Below are 8,666 nucleotides of genomic sequence, written 5' to 3' on the forward strand. Positions count from 1 at the left end.
GCAAATTGGACAGAAGAGCCTGGGCCTGAGATTTATTACAGATTTATAATGTTTACAGGTCAGAAAAGTCAGGGGGAATCAATGGAAAGTTGGTCACATGTCCCATTAGAAAAATGAACGATACTCAAGGGACTTACTTGAGCTCCTAAATCCTTTCACAATTAAAGAAAAAGACCCTAAAATCAACAGCTACCGTCCTTCAAACTTTAATTTTACTTAAGTGTGCATAAGTAAAAAGAATATGGAGACGTTAGATGCATGTGAGGCTTTTTCAGTCATTTGCCCTTTATACAATCACGTGTATGAAGAATGTATGTAGGTGCCCCCTAGCAGGCTATCAAAAGTAATTTACAGCATATTTCTTAAAAGATGCATTTTAACTTTAATTACATATCTGAGACATGATGGGGTATAAAATTATTAATGTGTAAATGTTAAATCTTTGAGAATCAAGAGAAGCAAAAACTCCTGCATTGAAATTAAAGAAAACAAACAAACAAAAATTATTACAGAAAGGGCTGTATATGTTAGTCGGATGCTGCCAAGAAACTTTCCAGTTTTTCTTCTAAGCAGAGTAAAGGCTGGACCAGGAAACAACAAGGCAGACAATCCTAGTGGTTCCTAACAGTACTAATATGATTTAAAATATTATATTGCAAGTTTTACCATTTCTATTTGAAGCTGTTGAAGACTAAATGAATCAGAAGTAAAAAATCAGAGTAAGAAATTCATATTGGTCTGGGAAGTTGGGGAGAGGAAAAACTGCTAGTCTGAAAAAAGTGTTTAATCTTTTAAGAATAATAATAAGATATTTGTCTATTATGTAGTCAAGTAGTAATGAAAGGGGATGCATTTATTGTTACAGTCCAATTTAACACTCCACACCTTCGACATCAGTGAAATCTGTGGAAAGCATTCATACAGATCAAAAGCACACAGTGGCTATAAGTAATTTTAGTGAATACTCTTCATTTAGGTAAAATTTTTGAAGATGCCTGAAGGCAAAAAACCTTGAGTATGTAGGCAAATAAACTAATATGTCAACTAATATATCAAAGGGAAATTTGTCTCTCATGGCATAGACATAGTCTGCGGCTAAATGGTAGAAAGTACCTTAGATCAGAATGAGGAAATCAAATGGTAATAATACTTCTGTGAGAAAATAAGGACAAAATGCTACTAAAGGTTAAGAACATTTTTAAGTTGCTGTATCAAAGTCTAATATTCTCATTAGCTTCTCTCCACCTGTGTCATATCAAAGCTTAAGCACAAATAAAAGCTAAAGGTAAGTTTTTATTTTATTTTTTGTGTTAGGAGCTGTGTCATGACCAGTTTTTCATCATGTTCTTATGTCTTCCAAATTGTCTGAGTTCTAGAACACCTACTACAGGTAACTGAGGATGGGTGCTACTTACCAAAGTCTGCAACATCTATATATTTTTCACATTCCTACAGCAAATGTCTGACAAAAAAATAAAGTCATGCTATAATGTTTTATATGCTTTTTATTTTTAACAGAGATCAACTCCTATTTTCCACATAAACATTGTCATGTTATCTCATTTTTCCCTAGTCCCTATCAAACTGAGATTGTATCTTTTTTTAATACAGTGAGCATTAATAACGGTTTCTATATATGTGTGTGTGTATAAATATGTAAGTAGCTTCACAATAACTTACTTTGTCTGGGTCTGAGTCAAAACAAGATCAAGCAACACTGCCTAGGTTTATGGTTCATTTTGTATTTCAGTAGCATCTTTCCTGTCTTAAAAGAAATCTCTTACTGCAAAAGGAAAAATAGATTAGGATTTTCAAGGTCTTTCTGTTGCTTCCTTTGTCGTATTTCTTGTCTCCTGTACAGTGAATAGTTGGATCCAGTACAGTGTGGTGAGGAAACCTGTATGTCATGAGACAACCAGATCTATGTATGGACTTTATTTCAGGATTGTTATTTGTTTATTATACAAGAATATAGGCCAGGCACTGAAATTAAGCGTTGGTGTCATAAATACCTTTTTGTCCCATTTTTATTTTCTTATGTCAGGAATAACCCAAGTATTTTATTGCCATATCACCATTATACCTGAGTCCACAACTCGTAACCTCTGGGTAAACTTCATATCCAGCAGAACCACATGGTAATTAATAAGATTCAATGGATGCCAGAGTCCATCTGTGGGTATTTATTTATGACCACTAATTGCAGGACTTCCCTCTGGACAAGCTGGAGTACTGGGGCCATGGTAGAGGTTTTCCAGCTACCTGTTAGACTTTCCATTTAGCTTCAGGGCATCATTCCTCTACAGGTTTTCTTCTTATGGAAAACTCCTTTCATTTTATTTCTGCCACCTTGTTTATTTGAATATGTTCTTAGATGGGAAAAAGGCCAGCATATTTTATATGAATTTAAAAGCAACTCCTGAAATTTGGTAAAGTTCTTACCTCAAGACTTGTTCCGGCAACTTGTTCTGGTTTTCCCATCTTTATGTAGCTTAAGAAGCCACTCCAAATTCCACTCTTAGATAATTCTTATGTTTGACAGCCAGTTAATATAATTTTACTTGGTGATAAGTGGATACATCTTAAGTTAAAATGTGTAGTAATCCTTTCAGAATTTACTTCAATTTTCATGTCCTATAAGGTAATAAATATTTTAATAACATTATCTTATTGATTACTGGAATGTGTAACAAACACATCCCAACGTGTTGATTTCTGGTAATTGTAAAACTGCATGCCCAGTTGCAGCATTGATTCAGAATGGATATGAACCAGCATATCTCTCCTCCCCCTTTCAGGAGGTGGGATACTTGTTAAATTAATCAGATGAGAAGAGACAGCAGATTGAATAATTTCAAATATTAGAATAAAGCTATAAAGTCCAGTTTCCAGGAGAAGGAAAGCCACATTGCTGAGAGCAAGCAGTGACCATGGGATGGAAAAATCAGAAATAGCATTTGAAGATTAGTAGAGTTGGTAGGACCAATTAATTAAGACAATGAACCAGAAGAAAATTCATTTTCCTGAGAATCTAAAGAGAAAAGAGAAAAAATTCTAATCACGTTGCGGGATTTTGCTCTGCTCCTCCTTCAGATGATATTATCATATTAATGAAAATGTTTTGGGAAAGATATACTGGAATCTCTAAATAAAAAAACTTCTATGTTTTCATTATGCTGTTTTTCTTCAGGTGTCTGGTAAGTGCTACGTATTCCAAAAACTAGAGACAGCATAAAACAACTTATTAAACCAAACTAATCAATATCTCTTAAAACTTGTTGGGCACTATCAAGGATTTGGGAGGTGGCAGCATTTCACCCTGGCCCTTCACCTGTCATACAGACACTTAACTTAGCCCAGACATAGGTGGGTACTACAGAAAGACTTTAGTCCTTAACCACACAGTAAAAGTTAGAACAGAAAATGCAGATGTTGGTAATAAATTACACATTTAAAGGAATACGGTTTAAATGTGGGCAATATATTCTGCTTTCTCATGCAACCAAGTTTTTGAAACTACTCTTATTCTCTTCTTCAGTGAGTTTGATTTGCTCATATTCATCATCACGAACAAAAGCTGAAGCTTTACAAATACAGAGGTGCTATGAAAGATTAAAGTTGTCTATCCTGGCAATTTTGAACTACTGAATGTTCTAATTTGTGTGCTGTGACTCTGCATGAGCAGTTCTGTATTATTTTTTTATGCTTCTCACTCTGTACTTGTAAATTCATACATAAAGATGAATCTGCAGCACATTGTCAAATGAAATTATCCACCAACAACAGCAATAACAGGATCTTCAACACAGCATAAACAAGCATGCAGAACCACACATTTCATCTGAAATACCCATTACCAGCACAGTTGCCCACTTAATCTCAAGGAGAGGAATTCCTTTCCTCAGCTTCTCCAGCTGGCTCTCAGTTTTGCCTCTGAAAAGCCTTTCCTGCAATTACAGAAACAAACTCGGCTTGGGCAGGCACAAGGTGAGGATGAAGTAGAGCTGAGATAGCAATTTTACTTTTATGCGAAACAAAGAGAACTATTTCAAAAGTCCACCTTTATCAAATAATTTCTGAATGTGAGTGGCATTCCTTTTTCCTCAAAACTCAATGGTTTAGTTCCTTGAATTATTTTGATGCTTCTCCTCCCTGGCTTGTTCCAGAGCCATTTATTGGCTCAGGCTTTTCCTGGCTGCTGAAGATAGGCACCCTTTGCCAAGTCATCGACCTGATGTACCCCAGTGGGCTGAGGGAGATCTGAGCAATCTGCTTATTCCAAAGGTGCTTATTTTAATAGGTAGCCAAATATGTACTGCAATGATCAGCAGGCAGGCTGGTGGCAGGGCTGGGGTGAGGGGAGGAGGAGAAGGGTGTGATCCCAAACTCATCTGCCCTGTCCAGCAAGGCTATGAGATGTTCTGTTAGTTTGACTTTAGGCAAACTGCTGACTCTTTCACTTTTATAAAAAAAATGCGTAAATGAGACAAGTTCTGCTTTCTTACTAGTTTTGTTATGAAAGGTTCACACATCTTTGTGTGAAATAAAAGTATGATGCTAATCAACACCTCCTGGTCATTAAGATGCATGTTCTATATAACTTTTTTCCTTTGTGCAGTAAGATATTAACATCTCTTTTCCCTTTCATTCAAACAGAAATTCTATCACGAAAATATTTACTGCTTAAAAAATGCAATAAAAAAAAATTGATTTTTTTGATCCAATGCTTTTCACTTAATAAGGCCAAATGATGGCAAAGCAGTAAATAGCAGGAAAAGCAAATTTAAGCCCAATGGAGTGAGTGGGCAAGGGCTGCCATTTTTCACCTCCAAGCACTATTTTCTACAGGCCTTACACCCAGTGTAATTGGGACAGTATCTCTCCATACAGGAAAAACCTAGTGATTAGAGAATTAGGAAGACCTTAATCTAGATCCACCAGTTGGAATAAATCAGTATTATGCAATTGCAGATGTTGAAAACAAATTTGCATACGTGTGAGAAGCCTATACCAGGAGAGAAAATTATGAAGTCATGATAAAGTAGTAGTTTGTTTGGATTTTTTAGTTGTGGTTGATTTTCTTTGGGTTACACAGCTTTTTCTTTTATTTATTGTATGATTTATTGTATTGGGATTTCACTTTTTGACTGTGCTTTTCATAACTATGGTACAATAGTCATATTTTTAACTTGTCAGAGGCTTAACATTAAGATCTTCCATTAACCTTTCCTTAGAAAAGAAAGTTAAAAGTCAAAAGAAATACTATTTGGAGAGTAAACTGTGTTTCTTCATTAAATGTGCAAGAAGTGAATAATGACACCCTACAGACAGATATTTTTGAGTGTGGACCCAACCTGCTGTCCAGTGAGGCTTAAAACACGTGTTGTGCCAACACAGGTGTTCTCAGTCTGAGTCTGGACACTTGTTCTCACAGTCATACTGTTGCTTTGCTTTAGTATGGCAAGACAGAGCCTCGTTTATGAGATTAGAGCAGTACATCTGAAAACACCATGGTGCATCTGTTTGGGGTTTAGGACTATAGGATTATGTGGTTTGGTTTTTTATCGCTGTTGTTCAGCTGACTTACCCAGAGAAATAAGGGTCACCTATTGGAAGTGTAAATGGGCTCTCACATGTATATAAGGAACTTAATGAGATGGAAAAACCCTCAGTCTGAGCATCAAAACATATAGCCATGAAATGAGTGTGAATAACATAGAGGTTCATGCTGATGGCAGAACCCAGAATACACCTCTGCTCATTAGTGAGATATGAATTACTTCTCTGGTGAACCACTGGAACCACATTGTGTTTTTCATTCTTCCAAATTAATCTTGTTTCGCTTCAGCTCGAAGAAACTGTTTAGAATCAACAAGCTGGTCTATAAACATGGGGAGAAGAGGGAAGAATGAATGTTACATGCTTTTGAGTGCATTTTAAAGGGTACCATGTAGAATTTATGCACTGAAAATAGGATGTTAACTAGCCAAGCAGAAAGAGCATGATGTCTGATCATATAGTCATCAGAGTTTCATTTTTCTTTGCAAAGTGCTTGTAGACTATCTGTCTGATCATCACCTGAGACCTACTAATGCAAAAATTATTCTTTCACATATCCTAACTGCTTCTAGGCTCTCCTAGGCTACTTTGAGTGTTGAATAACAGAGATAAATTCAGCCTACTAAACTGTTTCTCAGCAGAGAATTTAAAAGTTGCTGCTGGCTGATAAATACTAGAACATTTTTTAACCAGATAGCATATAAATCCCTTTTTCTTCTCTATTAATAAGTCAAGACCAAAACGATCTTTTGTTGTATTGTAGTGACAAGTCAACAGAAGAAGCTATAAATATGGGGAATAGCCTTTTGGGAAAGCACTGCTTGCAGTCTGGTTTTCATTCCTTTGGCTTGCTGTCCCTGAACACTTACGATAGTGCAGAGGAAAGTACTTTATTCGCTGATAAGTGAAAGCCTGGATGCAACTCTCCTCATCCACTAACCCTTCAAAAGAGAAGATAAAATAAAGAAATGGGGTATGTTGCCCTAGCAAAAGGTTCTTTATCTGTTACTAAAATTAAACCCTTTGAAAGTGACATGGTTTAATCTCAGTCTGGCTCTGCCAGAGCACCAGGCTGAGGTGCCACCCCATGGGAATTTTGAATGGCAGTGCCCATGCAGGATTGAGAGTTATGTACTGGAAAGCAGGAGGCCTGCCCAAGAGGGACAGCCCCGTAGGTAGAATGGCACACATCTCAATGGGATGGGTGTCTGGGAGAACTTGCTCCCTGGAAATCAGCTAAAGAAGATGCTTAAATATACCAGTCATTGTTGAGGACTGGGCACTTTACTATGGAAACAAGAGTGCTATTTAGCTGAAGCTTCCCTGCTCTACAGTACAATAACAGTAGGGACTGTACAGTGGACATAATGTACATATGGAGACAGTGCCTGTGGCTCCATAATCTTTGGCTGAATAGCCCCTTAAGCCTTGCAGAGAGGTAATTCAACACTGACCAAATGTTTGGGCACACTGGATAATAAAGAATGATGAAGAAAATAAAGGATGTGAAGAAGGGTCCAGGCAGCCTGGAAGAGGATTAACAGATAATTTCTTTCTGCTGATGCTAGAGGACAGAGCCCTCTGAACCATGTTTTTTGGCAGAAGATTACACAGCTCTGAAGATGAGACTGCTTCTGTTTAGGTGGAATACTATTTATTCCTTAATTAAGAATCGAGAATATCAGGGATTTTAGTAGCATTAGAGACCTACCATTCAGTGTTTGGAAAAATTCAATGAAAACGTGTAACTGTCACAAATGAATTTTTTCAAGGACATGGAAACATGCTGAGCAAATAAATCAAATTTTGAATCAGATTAGGAGCTATTTCAGTGCGAGGAAACTATATATTTGAAAGTCCTTTAGTTTAAAATTCCCTGATCCCCAAATCCCATTGATTTTCTCCCTTTCTGTGTCATGGTCCTTCTGCTGCTTGCATGATTTTATGGTATTTAAATTCTCCCAAGAGAATACAGGCTCATTCTGCTGCAGACTGTACAAACACAGTAAGTAAGCCATTCTTCAGAAGACTCTAAAGGCTTACAATCAACGTATATAGGCATGTTAATATAACAAGATATAACAAAACTCAGTACATGAAACATTTACAAAGAGAAGTGTTTCAGTCAAGGTCATCACAAAGATCAGTTGCAGAACCAGCAATATCATCCCAGGCTCTGGGCTGGGAATCTAGGGCTATAGTCACCTCTCAGTGGTTGCTAGATCTCTTTATGTAGAATTTGACTTATAGCCACAAATGCAAATGTATCAAAATCATTTCCACTCAACTGTATTCTCCTCTGTAAATCAGGAACTAGAAGCTATTGCCATGCACTCAACAGCATCGTATTAATTGGTCCCATTTCATATTCTCTTTGTCTGACCAATGCAGCTTGACAGTCTCTAATGGGATTTTTAGATGCACACCATGGATTCTTAAGTGATCACTTTTTCTCCCCAAATACATGAGTTTGCTCTTTTTCAAACCTACTTCTACACCCTTCTGGTGCCTAATTCCCAAGCACACAATAAAATGGTAATTCTTCTTAATCTGATTTTTTTTTCAATGCCAGTAATTGCAGAAACATCTAAATAGATGAGTTAATCTGTTTTTCTCTAAATACAATGCTGTCTCGTTCACTCCTTAAAAAACTTATTTTATAAACTAAACATCTTGTATTTAATGATATTAGTAAAATTTTACACATTTAAAAGCAAATTAAATGTATTCTCTCCACACCAGAGGTCATACTCAGTCCCTGTAGCTTGATCATAATACAGATAGATGAGACTAATTATCAGGGATCTAGCATGTACAGAGAATGCAACTTGCTTGCTGAAAAGGCAATGTTGAAACTATTTATTGAATGCTCCTTATCCTTTGAGCTGACATGTTTCTAGGATTACATATCTATGTCCTTTGTGGATATTCTCCATCGAGTGAAGACTACCATTGCTCCAAAGTACAGACACGTTTAAAAAGCATGGATTAAAAGCTTGCTATGTGTAACAATTGCTGTTCTAAATGGTGTAGACAATAATCTGAACTAATTAATATTCTCATGAAAGTTTTTATATTCATAAAAGTTTCAATTGTTGTAATGTATG

Source organism: Coloeus monedula (genome assembly GCF_965178545.1).
Source record: "Coloeus monedula genome assembly, chromosome: 4".
Taxonomy (NCBI): Eukaryota; Metazoa; Chordata; class Aves; order Passeriformes; family Corvidae; genus Coloeus; species Coloeus monedula.